This window comes from Chiloscyllium plagiosum, unplaced genomic scaffold (genome assembly GCF_037043375.1).
Source record: "Chiloscyllium plagiosum isolate Xiang-an unplaced genomic scaffold, Cpla_swu_hap1 HiC_scaffold_4, whole genome shotgun sequence".
Lineage (NCBI taxonomy): Eukaryota > Metazoa > Chordata > Chondrichthyes > Orectolobiformes > Hemiscylliidae > Chiloscyllium > Chiloscyllium plagiosum.
In genome coordinates, this window is record NW_028270142.1 from 55124339 (window position 1) to 55130136 (window position 5798).

The following is a 5798-nucleotide window of genomic DNA, read 5'->3' on the forward strand; positions in this document are numbered from 1 at the left end:
GATGGGCCAAATGGCCTGGTTTTCTCCTACATCTTACCTTACAATTCTGTCATGAGGAATGTGGTAGCTTAAAGCACTAAAACCCAACTGAATGTGCAAGACGATTAGACAAGCTTTTAAGTGTGTAGCTCAAGGAAGTTAAATAGGTTATCCCAAACTCAGAGATGATGTAAATATTTTCACATCTTCAGACCAACTTGTATAAATCTTGGCTTTTCTTGACAGTGTTGCAGCATCCAGTAAAGTTAATGACAGTGGAAATCAGAGGAAATGTAAAGCAAGACTTTTTGTTTGCACTGATCCACTGTGAAAAGGAGTTTTAGGATTTTGACCCTGTGACAGGGAAGGAAACTCAATATACGTACAAATCCTCATGATTTCACACTGTGCATTTTAGCAAAATTTCATTGAAGCTTCATGACAAAAACAAATAGTAATTTTGTAGCTTCTATACCATAGTACTCAGTTTTTGATTCAATAAAAGAGGAGAAAGCCATTCTCTGGTTCATTTTCTAAGGGCAATGCATTGACCAATCAAAGTCAATCTGTCTGCTTAAAATTTAAATAAACTTTGATAGTTAACTGTCACTTAGCATCCAACTGGTGCATTCTCTGTGTTAATAGCTCTATCAATCAAAGTCCACTTTCAAATCAATAAGTATTCTCCTCTCATACTGTATAAATGTCGTTATCCCTTTAGATTGGTATTTCTTGTGTCTTATACTGATGATTCCAAGATCAAAAGCCTTAACACGATGTGTCATTTTTCAGCAATACTCAAGTTTTGCCAAGCAAGTAACAATATATTTAAGAACAAATTACTGCAGATGCTGGAATCTGTACAGAAAAGAACAAATGCTGGAGATCGCAGATCAGAGCTCTGACGAAGAGTCATCTCAACTCACAATGTTAGCTTACTCTGTCTCCTTGGACGCTGTCTAACCTGCTGTGGTCTCCAGCATTTGTTGTTTTCAGTAACAATATATTAATATCATTCAGAAGTACTTCTAATTAATGATTAATTATTGTTATTTTAATTAATTACATTTTTATTGTTAACAAATAATTGCAAAGTTAATAATCTCGGATATAAAAGTAGAAACTTTAATCAGGTGTGGCTTCCTTCAGCCTCAGGTGGTGCCTGTGTCTACGCTGGACTGAGCTGAACTGCCATTGGTTCCACCATCTTCCTGCCTGCTCCACAGTTCCCACTCAGTGTTAAAAAAGAGGTGTTTCAGGGGAGAACTGGTGGGCAAGATCTCAGTTCCCTCCATGAAATGGTCCCAACTACCCCACTTGGAGCCTTTATTTATTTATTCACAGGAAAGTGAGCAACATTACCAGGCCAGCAATTATTGCCCAGAGTCAATCACATTATTGTGGCTCTTGAGTCATATGTGGCCAGACTAGGTAAGGAAGGTAGATTCCTTCCCCAAAGGACATTAGTGAACCGGATCCTCATGGCAATAGTTTCATGGGCATCATTAGACTCTTACTGGATTCAAATTTTACCCAGATTCAAACCCAGTCCCGAGGGTATGACCTGGGTCTGCTGTATTAATTATCTGGTGATAATAGTCTATCATCTCCTCTTAAAGTCGTTAAAATACAATTTAAAATGGGCACATACCTTTTAGTCAAGTTGACAATGTCAGAATATACAGAATAAGCAAAACCAAACAAATAGCAAAATCTGACTTGGATTCTATTCCACTAAGATCATGGCCTTTTCCATTTTAAAGAATAATTTTAAAAAAAATCAGTGATTACCATTTTCAGAAAATAATTTTGGAATTAACAGTTGTATGAATGGTGTAGACTACAAATGAATAAACTCATAATCTGATTTTCTGTTGATTGCAAGGGTTTCTATAAAATCAATAAATTGGTGAATGTAACTTTTTTAAAAAAGTTCTGGGATTTACATATGAAAGAACTGAAACCAATGCGGTCATTCTAAATGATGAGAGACTTAACAAACAATCCAGGTCTTTTTCAATATATAATTTCAGTTGCATCACGCTGTAAACTTTTGCTATAAATTCTGTGTTTTATAGTCTTATACCTGATGAAGGAACGGTGCTCCAAAAGTTAATGCTTCCAATTAAACCTGTTGGACTATAACCTGGCGTTGTGTGATTTTTAACTTTGTACACCCCAGTCCAACACCGGCATCTCCAAATCATGACTATCATCGTCACGGGTAATTGCTGGCTCAAAGTGGAGAGGATCTCGAAGAAGATTGCGCATACTGACACAGACATCAAGTTTCTACAGAAATGCAGGAAAACAGGAAAGATCCCAAAAGCATTACAGATCACAAACCTACTCAAGTCATCCTACCACACAGACTAAATGGAGAGAATTTGTCACCGCATCTCTCACAAGCTCCTCAATCACCTCGTGCACCAACTCTACAGCAGGGGGCCACAACCTTGAAATTAAGATGGAGTCCACGCTCTCAGCCTGCACTCAGCATACAGCAATACAGTTACGGGACATTGCCAAACAGGCAAGCTGACAAAACTACACCAGATACATGCACACCAAGAGCAAGAAACTGGACATACTTGGCATCACTACTAGCAATAGACAAGCCTGCCCTAGCACCACAGTGCAAAATGTTATCACTGCGGGGGAGTCGATTATCAACTTATTGGACCATACCCTTCAACCAGAACACATTGAAGTTCTTAGCAGGAGTCTCAATTTCTGCCCCACCAGCAAAAGAGACCCCATGGGTCTTACACATACATGGAAGAATTCATCAGACGAATGAGATTCCAACACTTGTTTCAAGATGCCAGCAATGATCCCAATGAGCCCACCGAGGAACCGGAATAGTCATCAAAGGGATTCGTAGAGGGACAAACAAAGAAGGAGTCAACTTGAACCCCACCGGAGGGCCACTGCCCTGGGCTTGATATGAATGCTGAAACCGTCAGGGAAATACAAATGCCAGATTCATCAGCTACACCCACAAGGTAAAGCAATTAGGGGTGGCACGGTAGCTAAGTGGTTAGCACTGCTGCCTGACAGTGCCAGGAACCCGGGTTCGATTTCTGCCTCGGGTGAATATCTGTGTGGAGTTTGCACATTCTCTCTGAGTCTGCGTGGGCTTCCTCCGGGTGCTCCTGTCTCCTCCCACAATCCAAAGATGTGTAGGTTAGGTGAATTGGCCATGCTAAATTGCCCATAGTGTTCAGGGATGTGTTAGTTAGGGGTAAATGTAGAGTAATAGTGTAGGGAAATGGGTTTGGGCGGGGAATGGGTATGAGTAAGTTACTCTTCGGAGGGTCGGTGTGGACTTGTTGGGTTGAAGGGTCTGTTTCCATACTGTAGGGAATCTAATCTAATCTAATCTAATCTAAAACATCACCTGATCACAATGCAATGCCATCCATGGTCTCTAAACCATTCACAACATCATCATCTAACTAGCAGATAAAGGAGGAGCCATCATCATTCGGAATAGAACAGATTACTGCAAGCATGTGTACCGACAGCTAAACAACCAGGAACCCTATGGGCAACTACCAGCCAATCCGACCAGAGAGCACACCCATGAATTAAACACATTGATCAGGACTATGGATCCAGTCCTTCAGAGTTCTTGATGCACCCTCATCCCACGTACCTCTCGCATAGGCAATTTCTACTGCCTTCTGAAGATACACAAAACTAACACACCTGGACGTCACATCATATCAGGCAAAGGGGCCCTGTGTGAGAACCTCTCTGGCTATGTCGAAGGCATCTTGAAACCCATTGTACAGGGGACCCTCAGCTTTTGTCGCGACATGATAGATTTCTTACAGAAACGCAACACTCATGAAGCAGTCGAACCAGGAATATTCCTCATCACAATCGATGTTTCAGCACTCTACACCAGCATCCCCTATGATGATGGCCTCAGTATTTAACACCAACAGCTGCCAATCTCCAAGCATCATCCTACAGCTCATCCGTTTTATCCTCAACCACAACATTTTCACCTTTGACAGACAGTTCTTCATCCAGGCACACAGAACAGCCATGGGGACAAAATTTGCACCCTAATATGCCAACATTTTCATGCACAGGTTCAAACAAGATTTCTTTTCTATGCAGGACTTGCAAACAACATGAAACACCAGGTATATTGACAACATTTTCCTCCTCTGGACTCATGGCGAGGAGTCACTGAAACAGCTATACAGTGATGTCAACGAGTTTCATTCCACCATCAGGCTTACCATGGACTACTCTTTAGTATCTGTCTCGTTCTTGGACATATACATCTCTATCAAGGACGGGCATCTCAGTATGTCACTCTATGGCAAACCCACAGATAACCTCACAATGCTACACTTCTCCAGCTTCCACCTTAAACATATTAAAACAGCCATTCGCTGTGGACAAGCCCTACACATACACAAGATCTGTTCTGATAAGGAGGAAAGTAATGGACACTTGGAAGTACTGAAGGATGCCCTCATAAGAACAGGGTATGATGCTCAATGCATCGACTGCCAGTTCTGATGTGCCACAGCGAGAAACCATAATGACCTCCTCAGGCGACAGACACGAGCTGCAACCGACATGATACCCTTTGTTGTCCAGTACTTCCCAGGAGTCAAAATACTACGCCATGTTCTTCACAGCCTGCAACACATTATCAATGAGGATGAGCACGTCACCAAGACCTTCCCCACGCCTCCACTCCTCACCTTTAAACAACCACTGAACCTCAAACAGATAATTGTTTGCATCAAACTGCCTGACTTTCAGGACAACACCATACAATCCTGTCACAGCAGCTGCTGCAAGATTTGTCAGAGTGTCGGCATGGATACCACCATTGCACGTGGAGATACAACCCACCATGTAGGTGGTAGCTACTCATGTGACTTGGCCAACATTGTCTATCTCATACGCTGCAGGCAAGGATGCCCGAAGGCATGGTACATTAGTGAGACTGCGCAGAGGCTACAGCAATGGATGAATGGACACCGCACAGCAATCACCAGCCAGGACTGTTCCCTCCCAGTCAGAGAACATTTCAGCGGTCCAGGATATTCGGCCTCGGATCTTTGGATGACCATCCTCCAAGGTAGACTTCGGGACAGGTAACAACGCAAAGTGGCTGAGCAGAGACTGATAGCCAAGTTTGGTACCCATGGGGATGGCCTCAATCGGGACCTTTCGTTCATGTCACACTACAGGTGAACCCACTGTACTACACACTCTCTCCTGTATACACACACACAGACTTATACCCCTTTTCACTCACACATGTACACATATACACACTCTCACAGACACGCCATCCCTCCCCCCCAAAATATGCGCGCTTGCGCACACACAGGGGTGAATTTGTATTTGCAGAATGACATTTTATTTTGCTCGAAAACTGCATGAATCTATGTAGGATTCTGTAAATCCCTTTTTTTTTAGAAATAGAATCAGTCCAAACATTGGGACATGGACAGCCAGACTTTAATCTCACATCTTCAATGCATTATCTGAGCTGACAGGGCACCTATTGTTAAAATTCACCTGAGGATTTAACTTTAAAAAAAGGTTCTGTGATTAACATATGAAAGAAGTGAAACCAACATTGTCATTCTAAAAGATGAGAGACTAAACAAACAATATATCATTTCAGTTGCATCACACTGTAAACCTTTGCTATAAATTCTGTGTTATACGACCTTATACTCCACAACCACCTGATGAAGGAGCAGTGCACCAAAGGTTAATGCTTCCAAATAAACCTGTTGGACTATAACCTGGTGTTGTGTGATTTTTAACTTTGT

At 42.1% G+C, this 5798-nt stretch overlaps 1 pseudogene; it reads left to right on the plus strand.

Moving 5' to 3' along the window:
* Window positions 1–3809: 3809 nt before the first annotated feature.
* On the plus strand, window positions 3810–5208 carry LOC148150149 (uncharacterized; annotated as a pseudogene).
* Window positions 5209–5798: the final 590 nt, after the last annotated feature.